We start from the raw sequence: 20,103 nt of genomic DNA on the forward strand, positions 1-20,103 counted from the left end.
CCACAAGTGTCGCCACGCTTCCGACGCAACATAGCAGGCCCACAACTCCTAACCTCAACGTCATTGGTAGATGCGAGGAAACCGGAGCACCCGGAGGAAACCCACGCAGCTACGGTGGGAACGAATAACCTCTTTGCAGACAGCGGCCGGAATTGAACACAGGTCGCCAGCTCTGTCTGCGCTAACCACAGCACTAAAATTCTATGTCTCTCTGACAAAGTGATGAAAGGCGGTTGGACAGATGGAGCGGGGTGAGGGAGAAAAGGGTGACGTAACCACAGAGGCTGGGGTGATATATGGCACCAGAAAAGGAGGGATGGTTTACAGTTGGAACGAGGTGGAGGAGATAGGAAGGGGAGGCCAAGGGACAATAAACCCAGGTTGGCAGGTGTGTGGTTGATGGGTAGTTGGAATCAGGTGGGGGAGTGTTACGGATTTGGTTAACGGGGGAATAGGAAATTGAACGAAGGAAGTTTGAGCTGGACCGGTCGGAGTGGGGAATTCACACAGGGGTGTTGTTTCCATGAAATTGGAGATGTCAATGGTCATCTGATTGGATTGTTGGCAGTTCAAGTACAATGTGAGGTGCTGTTTCCCGAGTTTACGTTTGGTCTCACCGTAGCTCTGCAGAAAGTCGGTATGAGAAAGGTGAGTGGGGTTCAAATGACGTGTAACAGGATACTCAAGCTGGCCATTGCCGACTGTGCGCAGCTGCTCCGCAAAGTTGTCGCCTGCACTCAGCCTGGTCACTCCGATGTTGAGGAAGCCACGTTGAGAGCAAGAAATGCAATTTTAGAGGTTGGAGCAGGTGCACGTCAACCTTTGCCTGTCCATAACGGTCTGTTGACGTCCCTGGATGGTAGTGAGGGTGGTGGTGCAGGGGCAAGTGCAAGGTACAGGGACGTGTGCGTCGGGAAGGTAAGCGGAATGCAGGAGAGTGATTGGGAGAGGTTCCTATGTACGTTGTTCTGTTATTCAAGAAGGGAAGTATGAATAATCCTGGAGAATACAGGCTGGTGTATCTCACGTCAGTGGTATGGAAGTTACAAAACAGGATTGTTTGTTATAAAAATTACGAGCATTAAGAACATTCAGCATGGCTTTGGGCGGGACAAGTCGGGTCTTACTGACTTGATTGCGTTTTTCGAGATAGTGACGAAGGTGCTTGATGAAGGTTGAGTTGTGAATGTTGTCTACGTGAATTTCAGTAAGATAGTTAACGAGGGAGGCTCATCCAGAAGATTAAGATGAGATGTTTGGGTCCAAGTCCATAGCTCCCTGAAAGCGGCTGCACAGGTTGATATGGTGATAAAGAAGGCGTATGGCATTCTTGAATTTATTAATTGAGGAATTGAGTTGAAGAGTCGAAAAGTCATGTTGCAGGTTAATAAAATTCAAGTTAGGCCGCATCTGGAGTATTTCATTCAATTCTGGTCGCCCCATTTCATCAAGAGTGCGAAGGCTTTGGAGAGAGTGCAGAAGATGTTTACCAGGATGCTACCTACAGAGTATAAGAGAGGTATAAGATTTTAAGAGACCAAGATAGAGTAGAGAACCAGTGTCTTTTTTCCCCCGCAGCTGAAATATTCCATTTCCAAAGTGCATGAGTTCAGAGGGGGTAAGTTCTAAGGAGATGTGCGGGGACAATTATTGTTTACACAGCAAGTGGTGGGTGTCTGGAATGTGCTGCCAGGAGTGGTGGTGGAGGCAAAAACGAAACATACGTTCAGGAGGGTCTTAGACAGGCACGTGACTGTGCAGGAAAAGGAGGGATATAGACATCGTGTAGGCAGAAAGGATGAATTTAATTGGTCATTTACATACCAATATACGTAGCACGGCAAGAAATGTGGGCCGAATGGCCTGTTCCTGTGCTGTATGGTTCCGTGTTCTGCTTTCTATATGACTGCTGCTGGGTTCCCATTGAATGTCACAGGTTAAATGTAATTATGATTGGAGTCCAATGATCAGTGAATGAATTATGGTTTGTTAACTTGGAACTCTGCCCGAGCTCCTACCTTGCAAGTGCTCGAACAAAGCGGTGAACCACTGAACTTGATTTTCGACTGATTATTGCACGGTGCGGCATCTGACTGAACGTGAACCACATCATCATAAACAAGTGGATTGTTCCTTTCCTTTTTTCGCTGCGCAAATGGTTGTAATAAAATCTTCTCTCATTTCCAGATTATATGGGATTGATGAAATTACTTCTTGTTGCCAAGGCAACTGGATCCAATGATCTCTCAGCACAGTGGCTCGGCTGCTGAAGCCGGTGACTGACAGCGCCAGGGACACCGGTTCAATCCCCACCTCCAGCGTTCCCGGAAGTGCATGGAGTTTGGAGTTTCTCCCTCTGCCCACGTGGGTTTCATCCGAGTTCACCGGTTTCGTCCCATATTGCAAAGACTTGCGGGTTGGTAGATCACCAGGAGCCTGTAAATTGCCTCTTCTGGGAAAGTGAGTGAGAAGATCGAGCGGAAGTTGAGCATGTGGGTGTGTGAGATCCGGAAAATGTGCAGCTGAGGGACAGCATGGACTCGCTGGACCGAATGGCATTTTCTCCGTGCTGAATCTCTCCATGACTCCATGAATTCTCTATTTGATGGGATAAGTAATCATATAGTTTCACCAAAAAATTATTTGTTGCAAGGTCATTGAATATCGTCCCTCGGTCTGGGCTGGTAAAGAGCACAACCATCAACAGGCTGAGACTTCATCATATCTGTCCGAAATATTTGTGTTCTCCAGTCGCTGACAACAGTGAGAGGTACTTAATGAAGCACCGGAAAGAGAAGTTACTGATCTGCTTCAGAGAGGACGTTTTTTCCGCAGGTTCAACTTTCGGCAGCAGATTCACAAGACAGCCATTGACCGGTGACACTCCACAATGCATAAAGTATTTAATCATTTAGGAGCACAAACAATCATCCATGTTCTCCAAGGGGACTGGCGGAACTGCCCAAAATATCGCGTATTTTGTTTAAAAGATAATGCACGTTTTGCGTGGAACGTTTCAGAGAACAACAGATCGTGAATAAATTCCGTCAAACTCTCTTGACTCCGCATCACAGATCCTCAGGAAGAGCGGGGCGGATCGAAAATGAAAAGACACGTCGGTGCTGGAAGTCGAGCGCTTCTGGAAATTGTTCTGGAATGGAATCCGGTAGCCGGTGATCTGTGGCCGGTGACCGGCAGTGTGGTCCCAGGATCAGTGTTGGGGAACTTGTTAGTCGTTATTTCTATGAATGATTTGGGCACGAAAGCACAAGGCTTCATCAGTAAGTTTGCAAATGATACGAAATTAGGGACAGAGGCCGAGGAGTCGCAAATGGATTTCCATACGTAAGTGTCAGTTAAGACATTTTGTAAAGTCAAACCAACGTGTCTTGAAGTATTGCTCTATTAAAGGCGTTTAATAAGTTTGCAGTTAGATGACACGGACATGTTACCACAGTCCTCAGCTGCCCCCTGAACTTCGTCTGTGTCACAGCATAAATGCACGTGTTTGTGCAGCAACTCAGAAGCTGGAGCATGAAACCTATTTCGGTTACAAAACTGGGGAAATAAACTGAATTAAAGCCCAAATTCCACAATCGGCTCCATATGGAATAAGCTGTAAACACTGACCATAACAGGATGAAGTTTCCCGAGATGACAAACAACAATATTATAGATTTCCTTCAGCTCTCCATCTCTCGGTCTCTGGGAGTCTCCCCGCTATTCTGACACCGGATTCTCTTGCGGGCTCCGCTGACCAGTAAAATGTGTCTGACTGTTAAAGTATTGAGGAACAGAATCAAAATAAACGGGACACACGGGCTGAGAAGATAATGAAGAAACTCAACTGTTGCCCAGGTCATTGATGTCATAACACGGACATGCATGTAACAAAACCAAGGTAAATTCGATATCCTGTACCAAGGTGTGTACATAAAATACCAGAAAACGTTCTTCATACTGCTCAGACCGGTCACCATTCCCAGAAAGGAAGCCGCTGTTTTTTTTCGGTGGAAACCCTAGATTTCAACTTTGGGAACAAATGGCTACAAATCTGTCAAAGGTGAACGCGACGGTGAACCATACGGAACAGTCCGTGACGGCGTGAAGCAGGACGGCGTGGATATTACACACGGGGATAGACTTCACATCACGTATGTGATGAGCAATCGGAATTTGCCTCAATATTAGATCAAAAATAACGACCAGTAGATCAGCCGCAGCCATGGCCACCAGATAGCGGGTGACACAACTGGAGAGACCGCACTTTCCCCGAGACAGGACCACAATAGTCACCAGGTTAACTGCGTGAAAAACGAACAAGACAAATTAACAAGACAGAATGAGAGCAGTGTCAGCTCTTTTTTCTCGTCCAGGAATAAAGTCCTTGAAGAAACAGATCTCCTGATGATAACATTATGATAATGCTGACATGTCGATTCTGTTCCACGGATCAGCAACATCGTGAAGAGAATGTCAGGCTCGTCGATGTCCAGGAAACAAATTCTTTTCTCAACGTTCAAAGTGATTGCAAAAAAAAATGTTAATCAGTCCCTGGTTGTGCAATTGTTGATTCTGCTGTAGAGGTAAAAAGTCTTGAACTGAAAGGATCAGATTTATATTTGGGGAATATTTGAGTTAACCACGCCCACAAAATTACTCCGAAACCTGCAATCCTATTGTGCGATTTGATTTGCTGTCTGCATCAAGACCAATCGACATCAACATACACTCACGTTACTGTTGGTTAGTAGTGATTGTAAAGTCGTTCTCAACACATTGGCTGTAGGCATAGAACCCGACGACTCTTTGGGGCTTTGTTGTGTTATTTTAGTGCAATCAGATCATGCATACCTTGGATGATGCAGCTCTTGGCGATAGCTGACCGAATTCACCTTTCCATAAGGTGCAAAAGGTGTTGAAATTAAATCAGACATCCATGAGATGAAGAACGTTTGTATCAATAAAGTGATCGAGATTGAACGTATTCAAGTAACAATGAAGAAAACCAATTGCACGGCAATGGAGCTGAAGGTGGAATAGAGCTCGTTGCCGTCCACAGCTGTGCCGAGCCGGCATGGTAGCCTGTTCTCTTTAAAAATATAATTGGAAACTAAGTCCAGAAAACAATAAAGAGAAAAGAAAGTGAATGAATCTGGAATGACAACGTCAATCCTGTGCTAACAGCACAGGGTGTCAGCCGTTTCAAAGCAGGAGTTAACCGGGTCCACTAATGCAACGTGTGACTGGTACTGGATCAGGGCGATCATTGTTAATCATCCGCTTTCCTTCTGAACTGGTCCACGCAGTCCGCGTTCTGTGCCTGACCATGTTCTGTGATCCAGTGCACACACAAACACACCTGTCAGGTCGGATACAAATGTTCAGCCCAAATATCGAATGCAAATCAGCAATGGCTGATGTCCATCAAATCACATCACACTTATTAAAAGACTGAAGTGTCGTTGTTCTGTTATTTTCCAGAAAGACAATGAGCGGGTGGATGTAAAGATCAGAGAAAGGAGCGGCAGCGCATTAACAGACCCACACCGAGAGCAGGCACTGGAGTAATCGAAGCACCGCATTTTGAAACTTCATTTACAGAGAAGCGACAACACAATAAAACGATTTACCAACTTACATGGGACACCAAAAACAGCCAGGACAGGATAGTATATTTTCTCGATACCATAAAAGACCTCACGTATCTTGAAACCAAAGTACATTGTTCTGCAGTCGTGGAAATAAATGCCGTCAATGTCGGTGATAATTCTGTCTCTTGCACTGAAGCGGTTCATGGAGAGCATTCCAATACAAATAGAACAGTAAAACTCTCCAGTGGGATATTTGAAACTTATTAGCCTGACGTTGTGCACGGTCACTGAACAAACAAGTTCCATTTTGGCCCTATGAGCCTGGGGCATTTATTACATAATATGAAGTGACATCAGTGACCCGCCCACCGCCTTCAATAACGTTGCGGTCACTGCATGGTCGAAAAACAATGTTCATCCAAATGTCTACCCCCACCGTCCGTCATCCAGATTACCTGTAACTACTCAACTCAGTTGGCCACTCGGTTAGAGCAAATAGTTGCCAATTCCACCAAGTCCAGCACAACCCCAACGCAATTTTCCGCTCAAAACACATCTTTCTCAGTCCATCGTTCCTCTGGACTACTCTACCCTTCAATAAGATGTCACCGACCTTGCTGTCAGTCTGCAGTTCCTAACCCATGGTCAATGTGGATTTCACCAGGAGCACTGCACTTCATACCTCAGAATGAACCAAAGAACTGAATTCCCGATGTGAGATGTGTGCGTATGCCATTAAAAAAAATGAACCATCCTTGGCTAACAAGTGAGGTGAAAGAGAATATTAAATAAAACACCAGAGCAGACGAAGTGGTACAAGCTGCTGATATATCTGAACATTGAGACTTCATTTTTTTTATGAACCAGCAGGATATTACTGAAATGCTAATCAGGACAGAGAACAGTTAACGAGGGATAACTGACACAAATGGATTGATAAAGAGCCCAAGCTTCTGCGGAGAGAGGAGCATTAGGGGGTGGGAGTGATTCAAGTGATTTCGTACTCCTGGTCGGTGAGACTGAGAAACAAAAACAAATGATATGTGGTTTAAACCTGTAATGTGCACCAGTCTTCACGATGGTGGACTGTTCAGACTGTAAGTTAGAACTTTCAACAATCCCTATCACGGGGGATAAGGTACTGAAGGACCGAACGGGTCGAAAGGTTGACAAGCCACCAGGAGAAAGGGACTTTATCCGTGGGGTTTTAATGGACCTGTCTGCAGCAACTGTGGATCAGTGCTTTGAATTTATTATTTCTAAAATTCATTGATCTTTCTGAAGGTTGCCGACAAATTGCGAATATGACACCTTTTTTGCAAGCAAACGGCAGACGAAAAGCGAAGATCCGGAGCAGAGTCAGATTGTCATGTTCTGTTTGCAAGACATTTGAGTGTGTGATCAAAGTGGAAATGACCAGTTCCTGTATTTATAGAAGCGTATTGATGACTCACCATGCAGATGTCAAACCATTATTTTTACGAAGGGAACATCATATTTACATTTCTTTTTGAGGATGTAATAAAAAAGAGAAGGAAAACTGCAGCTGCAGTGTATTTGCATGTCCATTCGACCTTTGGTAAGGTACCGCACAAAAGTCTGCTGTCCCAGATAGAAGCTGAGAGTATTGAGGAACGTGTCTTTGCACGGTTTGAAGAGTGGTTATCACACAGAAAACAGAAAATCATCAACTGAGTCCATTTAAGGATGGAAGAATTTAGCTCGTGGAGCGCCTCGACGATCAGTTCTTGTCCCTCAATAAATAACGATCTAAACCGTTGTCTTGGAGGAGGCAGCACCGAGCGAGGCCTGCAGGTTTAATAATGACAAGCAAATAGTTGGAAGAAAGGCTGCAGTGAGGGTATTTAGACTGCAACTGGACAGTTCAGTGAGCCGCGAGGCCATGTAAGGTTGAGGCCAATTTGTTCGGTGAGGTTAGTTGCTATCTAAACGGAGAAAGGTCAAATATGGAGCACTGAGGGACAGCGGTGTTTTTGTTCTTGAAACCACAGAAGATTAGCAGGCAGGTGCATCAAGAATTTAGGAAGGCAACTGGCAAATTGTCATTTATTGCAAGGGTATCGGAGATTAGAAACAGAAATATGCTTTTATTACAATTGTACAACTTCATGAGGCCTCCTCTGGTGTCATGTGCACAGTTTTCCTCCGCAAAGTCGGTGACGCATATGCTAGCAACGGAGACGGCTCGGAACGCATGGGCTAACCTCTCTACCCGGGATGAATGTGCGTGCTGTCAAGGACAGTTGAAGAAGTGAAAACTGTACTATTTAGAATATAGAATTAGGTGTGGCCATCCTGAATTCTGTGAGGTCCTAATGGACCATGACTGAGGAGATGTTGAGATGTTTCCTCTTGTCGGAGAGGAACTGTTGAGGAAAAATAATTGCAAAGATGATCGTTTAAAACTGAAGTTAGTTTGAAGATCTCCACGCACCATAATCATTCTCTGAAACTCTCCACGACGCTAGAGTTGTGGGGTTTAAGTCACTGGACTATTTAGAGAAGACGTGGACACAGTTCTGAAAGATCAAAGAAATCGAGGCTCTAGTGGAACTGGCAAAGATCAGAGCTTGGGGCCTGGCGCAAAGTAGCCGTGATCATACTGAGTGGTCGAACTGTCGGCATTTCCCGTTGACAGTGTCAACCGGAAGGCGTGTCTCCGAATTCTCTGATCCAGCAAGTCGTTAAACCCACAGGCCCGAGCTCACACGCAGATGTTTCATTCAGCACGCACGTAAGATGTCGTGAAATCTCTGTTCCCACACTTCATTTAAACAGAAATGTGAACAAAACAGTCACCGATAACTTGTCCAAATGGCAGCAACGTCTCTCTGTTCAACCAATAGCAGCGGTTAGAAGATGTCGCGCACACTCCTCTCCAAAGCCCCTTCACTCATTAACGCCCGCACCCTGAGACCTCTGCATTCCGAGCTGCTGTGAGAAAAGCATGCTCCGATTTTCCACTTTTTTATCCACTCAAACAGCTCTGATCCTGTGAACTGGAATTAATTGATGTCGATTCAAAATGTCAAAACGACAAATGTGAAAATCAGCATATGTCAGGAATGGGATTCCAACCCATGCCCCCAGTTGCAGACCTGAACACCCCCGTTTCAACGGAAGGACTTTTTCCTTGAGTCTGGCGCCTCAGACCACTCGCCACCCTGACAGCCCTGCGGAACCATCTTCACATTCGAAACAAACGTTTACTTTTTGAGAACAGACTAAAAGCTTGTGTTGATAAAATATTAGGCAGGGTTGTTTGAAACTCCGAACTGTCCTGCCTAACTTCCATGCTGTGCTGCTTCATATTCAGCCATCAAGTCACCGAAACATTTCATGTGACATACCACGAGAAGGGAAATGTGGAAACATTACCAGGCCGGGCCATGTGCAGCAACGTTACTCAGTGGTCAGCAGTGGCCGGCAGGACCAGATCCCTCATTATATGGTGGCCGGCGGAGGAATCAGAATCGCTGCCATAAAATGTACCACGTCAGACCCCGGGCAGTGAGACCGAGTGATCATGACGTTGTTCGCCCTCGGGCGCTCAGCCTTATACCGCTCGCATCTTCCGCCTGCTGCCAGTGATCTGCAACAACTCGAGGTGCAGAAACAGACCGGAAAGTGTATTCAGGGGAATGTTCTGGTCACAACGTCCAAAGCAGAGGGAGCAGGATCACAGGGCAGCTTCGGTACCGAAGAAAAGCAAAGTAACATGCTCCATGACTACTGACCAGTGGCCCCGACATCCACCATCATGAATTGCTTTGAGAGGCTGGTCATAGCAATCATCAACTCCAGCCTCCCAGAAAATCTCGACCCACTGCAATTCGCCTATCGTTGAAACAGGTCTGCAGCATACGCCATCTGCTTGGCCCCACACTCAGCTCTGTAGCATCTGGGCAGTAAAGACGTCTACGTTAGACTGGTGTTTATTGACAACATCTCTGCCTTCAGTACAAACATCCCAAGCAATCTTGACACTAAACTTCGAGACATGGGACCCAACAACTCCCTCTGTTAATGGATCCTTGACTTTCTAACCAACAGACCGCAATCAGCGTGGAAAGGCAGCAATAACTCCGCCGCGATTATTCTGAACACTGGTGTCCCGCAAGGCTGCGTCCTCAGCCCTCCACTCTACTCTCTATACACTCATGACTCTGTGACCAGATTCTGCTCTAACTCCATCAACAAGTTTGCAGAAGATACCACCGTTGAAGGTTGTATCTCAAACAGCGTTGAGTCGGAGTACAGGAAGGAGATAGAGAGCTCCGTGGCATGGTGTAATGACAACAATCTTTTACTCAGTGTCTACATAACAAAAGAGCTGGTCATTGACTTCAGGAAAGGGGGCCGTGTACATGCACCTGTCTCCGTCAATGGTGCTGAGGTCGAGAGTGTTGAGAGCTTCAAGATCCTGGGAATGAACATCACCAACAGCCTATCCTGGTCAAATCACGTAGATGACAGGGCCAAGAATGCACATCAGAGCCTTACTTTCTCAGGAGGCTAAAGAAATTGTGTATGTCCCCTTTGACGCTCACCAACTTTTGTCGGTGCAGCATGTCAACCATCCTATCTGGATGCATCACGGCTTGTTACGGCAACTTGTCTGCCGAAGACAGCAAGAAACTCTATAGAGTTGTGGACACAGCCCCGTGCGTCACAGAAACCAGCCTCCGATCCTTGGACTCTGTCTTTACCTCTCGCTGCCTTGCCGAAGCAGCCAGCATAATCAAAGACCCCACCCGCCAGGATCATACTCTCTTCTCTCCTCTTCCATCAGGTTGAAGATACAGGAGCCCGAGGGAACATTATACTGGGCTTAAGGACAGCTTCTACCCCACTATGATAAGACCATTGAACGGTTCCCTTATACGATGAGATGAACTATGACCTCACTATTTACCTTGTTGTGACCTTGCACATTATTGCATTGCACTTTCTCTGTAGCTGTGACACTTCTCACTGTACTGTTATTATTTTACCTGCACTGCATCAATGCACTCTGTACTAACTCAATGTAACTGCACTGTATAATGAATTGACCTGTACGATCAGTATGAAAGACAGGATTTTCACTGTACTTCGGTACAAGTGACAATAATAAACCAATACCAATACCAATGCCAATGTTATGGGGTTGGTTTATTATTGTCACTTGTACCGAAGTGCAATTCAGAACTGCAATCAAGTCAGACTGGATGCAGCACAGGGACAGGTGAAGGATCAAAGAGCATTCTCGACGTGCACGGCAGAGACAAAGTAAAAAGTTCAATTCACACCTCAGATGCTGAAGTATCCAGTGAGTCTTTCACCGTTTCAATTACTTCACTTTGACAATGAGAAGGTAGAAAAGTAATGAAATCGACCCAGAAAAAGAAATGGTTTGTTTTGTCTCGTCGGAATATGACTCGTGCATCTCTCCTCTTCAAAGGAAGCCGCGGCCGTGTGATGGGCCGCCTTGCCCTCGCCTATCTGGTCGGCCTGAACACGAAGCACCTACCGCTCCGTTAACAGACAGCGCCAACAGGTGGACCTATTGCTCGTGGTGCAAATGTCTGCAGGAATGTGTGAGGCATGGGGGTCTTGCCGTTGCGTTATAATTACCAGAAGAGGTTGCCCGTCTGATCCCCCAAATGCATAAAATTGTGAGCGCTGCGAGCAGGGTTCGAACCTGCGTGGGGAATACCCCATTGTATTTCAAGTCCAACGCCTTAACCACTCGGCCATCGCAGCTTTTCTGCGTTTACTCACCCAGCATAACACTGCATCGGAACTGTGGTTTTTGGACCTGAAGTGTGGGTTAAAATGCTTTGTTTACAGCAAGACATAGCAGTGAAGATGGTGGGTTATTGGCCCAGTAGTAACAGAAGTTTTGTGCCTTTTGGAGATGTGTTTTCTGCACCGTCAATTCAGAAGTTGAGGATGGAGGGAAGTCATTGGCTTCTGTGCCGAGTTTGAACAAGTTTTCCACTGCACGGATGTAACTGGAGTTCCCGGCCCTGTGAGACAAGGACTTTCACTCACAGTGAACCAGACGTGTGTGTCCCTTCAGCTTCTGAATGCAGTGTGATGAGCAATGGAAGTTACTTCCTCCTCGGTGTTTCAACCATCCCGGTCGATGTTCAACAGTCCGGTAAAGTCCATTCGTTGTTCCACTGGAATCCTCAATGTGAGTGATTGTGAACGATTCGTTCTGGGTCATTGCTGAAATGTCTTAATGTCCACAGAATGGGTAACGACGTGGTGTCACGAGGAACGTCACGCTGCATGAACTCTTTGGACCATTCGTCAGTCGCTCAGAGGAGAATCGACGACAACGTGGATTTGAAGCTGCTCCTAGGCGGGCTGTTCCCAACCCGGTTATTATACTGCGTTCATGGAGTTTTCAGGTTATTGCTGATTTGAGTGATATGACGCCCTCTTCACACAGGGTCGCCTGCACTCTTGGAAAACGATATCTTTTTTTGCAAACACTCATAACATAATGCAACCTCCGTGCAATAAAACAAAATAGTTTTCTTTGAGAAACAGCTGACTGGTGTCTGATATTACGGAACTCAGTTCACACACGAGACTGCTGCAAAAGTGGGCCTGCTGTTCAGTGAACTGAACTGATTGAAAATATTCGCCAAAAATGAAAGCTGCAAATTAAAACTGGGCTGGAATTGTCACTTCCACCTGAATATCATGGAACTCTGTTAGGCATTGAGTTATGAATTCTTCATGTCGAAACATGTCCTTGGAGTTTAGGCAGAATGAGTAGCGACCTGATTCATACAAAAACGATTTTTAGGGAGCCTGACAGAGCAGATGTTGGGATGTTTTAACCATTGGGAGAGTCACAGCCCAGGGGACAGAATCCTGAGATAAAGCGCAGGTCACTTGAAACTGAGGTACCCAAAATTTTCTTCATGCACAGCGTGATGAAGCTCTCGAGTTCTCTGCCAGGGCGGGAGATGGAAGCTGGATCATTTGAATTATATGAAGTGGAGTGGATGAATATTTGTTGGAACACAAATGTAGGTGTTTGGAAAACTGGCACAGAAGAAGAGTTGTGACCAGGAGCAACTGGCTCAGCTCCGTCTCACATTCCGCTCAGTGACCTCCATCGTCCTTTCGCTGAACCTGCAAGTCATCCGTCACCTCACCGTCTAACCCTCTCACTCCTGCACTGCCTGTATTTATCTGTTTTATAGTCTCTCTCCCCTTCGCAGCTCACACAAGCATTCTCACTCCCCAGCTGTCCAACCCACCATTCTCCCCTCTAGGTTGTGTCTGCATTCACCGTTGCCATCAGCATATTGCTGTCTATTTGGGAAACAACGGATGTAAAGATGGGACAGGAGAGTGAGGGAAGGATGAACCATAATCTCGCTGACAGTCGAGAGAACCAGAAGATCGCGAAAGCGATAGGACGAAAAATTAACAACTTGGGGAAGACTGTGATCTGTGGAAGGACAGGGTTGTTTAATAGCAGAAGCGAGGATGGAGCGAGGAAAATTGGCGGCGAGTGGAAGAAAGCAGGTAGGGAGAATCAATATTTAAAATGCTTACCTGTCTGGAGTGGGATTCGACCCACGCCTCCAGTGGATTCTGCGACCTGAACGCAGCGCCTTAGACCGCTTGGCCATCCTGACGACGACAGGTAACAACATGAATCATTTCATTACTGCAGCCATTGAACATATTAATGTTTGTTCATGTTGCCAGTGGTGGGTTCGGAGAAAATACAATCTTCATCTTCCGCCCCTTGCTACATTTCGGAAGCACATGATTCATTTCATGACCGACGGACAGGCAGAGAATGGAAGGAACTGGGCGACGTGAAAAGCAGATAGGATAAGTTTAATTTGGCATCGGGGTCTGAGAAAACGTGATGGGATGAAGGTTTTGTCCATGGTTCTGTCCTGTTCTACTATATTGTACAGAAATTGTCAGCCACATCTGATGTCATCATCAGATAGTTTGTCTCTGTTTGACATTAATTCACTTAACTGATCCTTCTCACAGGTTCACAGCGAGACTGGGCAAGCAACAGGTCACCAATACTCTGTTCTCACGCCTTGGACAGAACACCGCCGTCTCCATCTCCGTCCGTCCGTCGTTGTCTGCCATCCTCTCTTCAAATGTCGCCTTGCTTCTGGAATCGGCAGCAATGGGACTTGGCGTCACCGGAAGTGTCAATCAGGACCCGCCGCAGCGTGCGTTTCTGAAGGAAAAGAAACGTGTGTTTAAGGTCCCACCCCGATGGTTAGATCAGTTCATTCTGTTGTCTCCTCCACTGCCACCCGACCCACTGAATGTGCAGCACACTCCGCCTGTCCAGCACCAACTGTTGTGGTGGAGAGAGTGAGCGACATAATAGAAGCAAAACCTTCAGACTGGTAAAGCGACCGTGACAGAACTCGAACCTGCAATCTTCTGATGACTTCGCATCAAACACCGAAGTCAGATGCCTTTGTCCTTCGGCAACACGGCTCTTAAAAACGCCAAGAGTAAGAGCTAACAAACCTGCTGGGGCCGAAGTCCTGCGAGGGAGTGAGAAGGAGGAACGCATTTCTCAAGCACAGAGAATTAACCGCTGTGAGGGTTTACACATGTGGAATGATTCTGCGATGGAGCTTCATGTAATCACACACTGAACAGCGTTTTCATCCCGGTTGGGAAATAAGAAATGTTCACTTTTCCTGTCCCTCCCCTTCCCGCTGACAGATAAAATGGGTCATGCCGATTCATTGAGATTGATGGAGTGAGCTGTTTCAGGGTCCAACTTAATTGTGAGTGGGGCAGACTACTTGAGGCAGACATAACGTTTCCTTATCCGCGTGTCATCTGCAACACCACACGGTCCCTCTCATTTACACCACCAGTGCTGTGCAGCATCCGACGGAGCTGACCAAGCAACGAGTGAACAGAAGGAGGAAGAACATTTAAAGCTGACCAGCACCGAGAACAGAAATAAGTGAAGCAACAAACGATCAAAATTTGAAGTCATACAACTTTGTTAAAAATCCCAAGAACATCGAGAAATGGAAGCTGTATCATTAAGGATCTGCACATTTTCGTCTTTCGCTTCTCACACAGAGAGGAAACAATAATGTGAATGCAGTTTATTTCTGCTGGACTCTGGATGATGGAGTCACTATTCAGTCATAGAGTACTACAGCACAGAAACAGGCTACTCGGCCCACCAATTCCATACAGACCCTATTTTCTGCCTGGTCCCATCTACCTAAACCCGGACCATATCCCGCCAAACCACTCCCATCCATGTACCTATCCAAACCACTCTTGACCATAACAATTGAAACCGTATCCACTACGTCCGCTGGCAGCTCGTTCCACACTCGCATCAGCCTCTGAGTGAGGAGGTTCCATCTGATATTCCCATTATATACTTCAACTTTCACGCTGAACCTACGTCCGCTAGTTACAGTCTCACCCATTCTCAGGGAAAATTGCCTGCATGCATTCACCTCATCTATACCCCACATGATTTTGTCTACTTCTACAAGATCTCCCCTTATTCTCCTGCAACCCACGGAGTAAAATCCAAACCAATTCAACGTTTCCTTACAACTCAGTTTTTCAAGTCCAAGCAACATCCTTGTAAATTTTACCTGCACTCTTTCAAGCTCATTGATATATTTCCTGTAGGCTGGTAGTTATAATTGGACACAATTCTCCAAATTCTGTCTCACCAATGCCTTGCTCAACTTCAACGTAACATCCCGGAGCAATCCCGCTTGATCTATTTAACATTACATCACATCAACAATTCACCATAAAATCACGGACTATTGTTTGAGGATGACCAGCTTTTTTCGAAGACATATATTCCGACAAAACTATTTGCGCACTGCAATGTTTTCTCTTTTCTAAAGAGAGCCCGGTAACGTTAACGAGTTGCACACAACCGTACGGCAGATATAGAGAGAGGTAGAACTGAAACCCTGGTTCACTTTAAATTGCCGATTGAATGTTAGTGCCGCCGACAGATTCTCCTCGTCACATTCACCAAGCCGAGCGGACGTTAGTCTCAGGGAACGTTACATGATTTCACTTCAGTTAAAGCGCCAGTCGAGAATGAATATCCGGTTTCCAAGCCCAGCAGCTTGAGCTTCGTTTTGAGGAAAGCCTGGATTCTGGCAACGGTGCAGAGACAGGCGGGATTATATCCAGACCCGCTTGAGAACTAGAGGTCAGACTGCAGAGGGTTTTCCTGCGTCAGTCCCAGGGATATATGTTCCCAAAGGTGAACAAATTCAAACCATCAGCCACCTCCTTCACTGGAACAGATTTCACGCCGGTTGCATCCCGTTACCTTCTGTTCCCACCATGTTAAATAGAAAAAGAAACAACAATTGGTTTCCATGTTGGGACCACCTGAGGCAGTTGTAAAACACCGGCTATTGATTAGTTTGTTCATTTTATCTGACCTATGAGGTCTTCTCCTGAAGCTGTGGTGAGATCAAGCATAATGACCGGAGGTGGAGGGAGAGGGGTTTGAGGTGGAGTGAATGGAGGCGCGGAAGAGTCCATTAAATCAGGCGGAATTGTCACTGCGGAGAATCCATTCCTGGATACGATGATACAATGTTTGGAAGTAGACGATGTAGTGAATCTGGAGCAGAATATGAAGCAATTCCCTCGCCAGCAGACGAACAAGAGAAGTTAATGCAAGTTATATCTGATTGTTTCAGCCACAGGACAGCGTGAGGGCACCGTGGCATAACTAGTCAAAGCGCTTGTCTAGTAAACAGAAGATCCTGGGTTCAACTCCCAGCGGAACCTTCCATTTACTGGGTGAATTGCCGTGTGATGAACGGGGGTTCCATGCAAGAACCTCCATTCACGCAATAATAAAACAAAAATTCCGCAGAGAGGAACAGAAGAAAAAATATGTTTCCAAAAGGCTGCAGGTCTGGCGGTGTCTGCAGAGTTTGAAACTGTGGGAGCGGTTCAACCATCGGACGTTTCCGATGCCTTTGTTTACCGTTTCCTTGCGTTTTTCCTGTGTGGTTTTGCTTAATGGTGACAACCGTTTGCAAACGCGGCCGTGTCCTGCTTTGTGAACTTGCCCTGGTTCTGTTGACAAACGATCCCACACCGCGTTGCACAGGTCTTTTCAGTTCGCTGTGTATTTCAAGACACGGGAAAAGCAGCTTTACAGATATAAATTGGAATGCAGATTGACAGTCAATACCTTTGCATCCACTTGCTTTGTATAAGTATGGGCCACGATCACTACCCGTCCACAACCTCCCAATCAATTCAGGACTGTTCTGCAGCCCTGCAGTGATATCGTTGACCCTGGCACCAATGCAGGATCATTGTCACGGTGATTTGTGATCTTTCGGGTTTGGTCTGCAATACATTCAATAATGTATTTTTAATACTGCAACAGGTCAAATTGGGCGCAATAGGTATGCACCCAATGTCAGTAGGGGGAACAGAACCCACGCCTCCGTGGAGACTGGAGCCTTAATCCAGCACCTCAGACCGCTCGGCCACACTACCGGACAGCGAAGTTGTTTTTCGTTCATTACGTAACAACGCTCATTGGTTGAACATGTTAATCTTGAAAGTTTTGTGCCCTCAGTGTGTGCGTTGAAACTCTTTGCCCCAGATACAGTGTTTGAGGCCTGATGCGGCTTCTTGTTTCACAACCCATCTAATATCTCTTCACAGTAGACCGGAGAGAGCAGTGGTATACGCTTGTCACGTCAGTCGGCAGGGTTGCAGGCAATGGGGTTTCCAGACTCTAGTGCAGGGACGCTAATCTTCAAGTATATCCTCGGTGTCAACATGGGTCAGATGAGTGATATTTATATATTTCAGAGGATGCAAAGAGTGACCTCACCATCCTATCTACCTGTGACCAAAGGCGACCTTATGGCATGCACAAGAAGATGTCCATAAAGAGAACTCTCAATGTTCTTCATCTGGATGAAGAAATCCCAGCGTCCGCGGTTTAACGTTGTCAATGAAATCACTCACATTGGCAGCGATTCTAGAGATCTCTTCTGGAGCCTCTGTGGGATATTGACAACCGTTATAAAGTGTGCGAAAAGATATGTACACAAACGTCCAATTTTGGTTGAAGTTTTTCTGAGGTCTTCATGATTTAATAACGTTTACCCGCCGTTGCTTTCTCTGCAATCAGCAAAAGATGCAGCACAGCAGAAACTGTGCCATCTGAGTCCGGGTTGTTGAGTTAAAGAAGTAACAAAGATTACCATTTCGAAACGGGGTTTACGCGGGCATAAGTTACCAGCTAAAGTGGGTTCTTGCATGTTGAGAGGGGACAGATTCCGTGTAAAAAGTGACGTTATTTCCTGAATAATAGAAGACAAATTTGTGGATTTTTCTTCAGAACATGTTTGAATTGCAATGAACAGAATGCAATGGGCTTGTCAAAATGGCAACATTAACGGAATGGAATAAGTTGAGTAAACTGAAGACAACCAAAAATATAAAACATTTACCGACACACAGACATCCGTACACATCAGAAAGAGAGAAGAGCAGCCAGACGCTCAGTTATTTAATGACGTCACAGGTAATCAGACTGTCGGCTCAACTCTGCATTCCGGCCAACCTCGTTATCAGATCAGTCCCCCTTTTGTCAAGCATTTATCGCCACCATGTTTGAAACAATCAAAGACTCAGTGCCTGCATTATTTTACCCGAATAGTTTCACAGACTTGGACGCTCTGAGAGAAAATAGACACCTTCTTTCCGTGTTTAAGTGAACAATTCGATTATTTCACAACATGGCCTGGATTTCCAGACTCTCCATCATCACGTGACATCATTACTTCCTAAAATTCCGATTACGTTTATCGTTGTAACGCATTCAGACAAAATATCTGGCGGGATTCGAAACCAAAACATTCTAATTACTTGGTCACAAGTCATCAGTAGTCCTGCACCCTGCCCATTGCGCAAGAGAGCCCACAGTCGACCCTTTAGTGCATTGAAGTTACTGAGAACATCGCATTTCGGACTCGTGTCCGCTCCCTTTCCTTCTTTCACTGAAGAAGCGATAAAACCAGTCCCACAGTTCCCCTCCTATTGCAGCACCGGATTCCTCGACAACAGTTTGCAAACAATTGGACGATACGAACTTCTGATGACGCAGCAGAATTTTTGAGTTTGCCCTGCAGCGACTCACGTGAGTTTCCCCTCTTGCAGAGGGCTCCACACAGGAAATCTTCTCCCGCACCGGTGGATTTTCGGGGAAGAGCCCATCAACACATGGCCGCCTCCTGCACATTGACGGCAGAGTTCGGCAATCCTTTCAAGTCCCGCAGGCATTAAAATAAAATACAGAACAGAACCCACAACGTGTCACTGCTTATGTTTCCCGGTCTCAGACTGAGTTGCAGTTTTTTTCCCCCTTTCTAATAAAACTCCTGTAAAGATCTCTGAATGGATGCACATTCTCAAATCGTGAATCCTGAAACAGGCATCCTTATGCAACATTTATCAGCTGAAAGACGGAAATGGACAGAAAATCTCATGAAGCGTAGAAGAGCGACTGACATTCCGTGATAATGGATGGAGATACCAGACTATTGAGCAGGGATGGAAGCGGAAGAACCGCAGAAGAAGCAGCAAATTAAATTCACTTGGCTGTGGCTGTCGTAAGATGGATCAAAAAAGAGGAAGATAACAGAGGGCAGCTGCGATGGCCGAGTGGTTAAGGCGTTGGATTCGAAATCCAATGGGGTTTCCCCGCGCAGGTTCGAACCCTGCTCGCAGCGGGTTTAAGGTCACAGTGAATTTTCACACCGAAGAGATCGGCTGAAAATCATCTGCTTTTGTTGTTAAGTCGATTGCCTTCCATTGTTCCACTGATGTGTTTGAGGAGGCACAGTAGCGCAACCCAATTACAGCGCCAGCGATCGGGGTTCAATCCCCACCGCTGTCTGTAAGGAGCTTGTCCGTTCTCCCCATGAGTGCGTGGGGTTCTTCCGGGTGTTCCGGTTTCCTTCTACCTCCCAAAGACGTTTGGCTTGGGAGGATAACATGGGTGTGATTGGGCTCCTTCTCGTTCAGCCGGAGGGACCTGTTACCATACCTGCATAATTAAGGTTTAATGGCATGTGGGGAAAACGAGGAACTAGCCTGTGTTCACTGGGAGAGAAAATAACTGAAAACTACTGGTTTGCGAGCAATGAAGTCGGAACATGCTTGCCAAGCCCAGGGTAGAGGGAATACCCTCGAAGCCGTGCTTTAAGTCACTGCGCCAGTCAATTGTAAAACACCGCTTCATCGCGTAAGGTGGTTCCATTTCAAGTAACTTACATGTCAGAAGTCCAACGCGTTCTTCATTGATCCACCGAGCCCAGACGTATCAGGTCAGTGATCAATCCTCACCTCATCTTGTTCGGGTGCGGTGTACCGTTCCGCCATTGACAATGTGGGTTTCCTGCATGTTCACCGTTTTCCTCCTGCGTCCCAAGGACAC

At 46.2% G+C, this 20,103-nt stretch overlaps 2 non-coding genes across 2 annotated transcripts; one reads left to right on the forward strand and one right to left on the reverse strand.

The window, feature by feature from the left end:
* Positions 1 to 11,277: 11,277 nt before the first annotated feature.
* Positions 11,278 to 11,360, reverse strand: trnas-uga (transfer RNA serine (anticodon UGA)). Its single transcript has one exon. It is a non-coding gene; the product is annotated as a tRNA-Ser (tRNA).
* A 7,954-nt stretch (positions 11,361 to 19,314) lies between these two features.
* On the forward strand, positions 19,315 to 19,396 carry trnas-cga (transfer RNA serine (anticodon CGA)). Its single transcript has one exon. It is a non-coding gene; the product is annotated as a tRNA-Ser (tRNA).
* The last annotated feature ends 707 nt before the right edge of the window (positions 19,397 to 20,103 follow it).

The sequence above is a fragment of the Pristis pectinata genome, chromosome 14, assembly GCF_009764475.1.
Source record: "Pristis pectinata isolate sPriPec2 chromosome 14, sPriPec2.1.pri, whole genome shotgun sequence".
NCBI lineage: Eukaryota > Metazoa > Chordata > Chondrichthyes > Rhinopristiformes > Pristidae > Pristis > Pristis pectinata.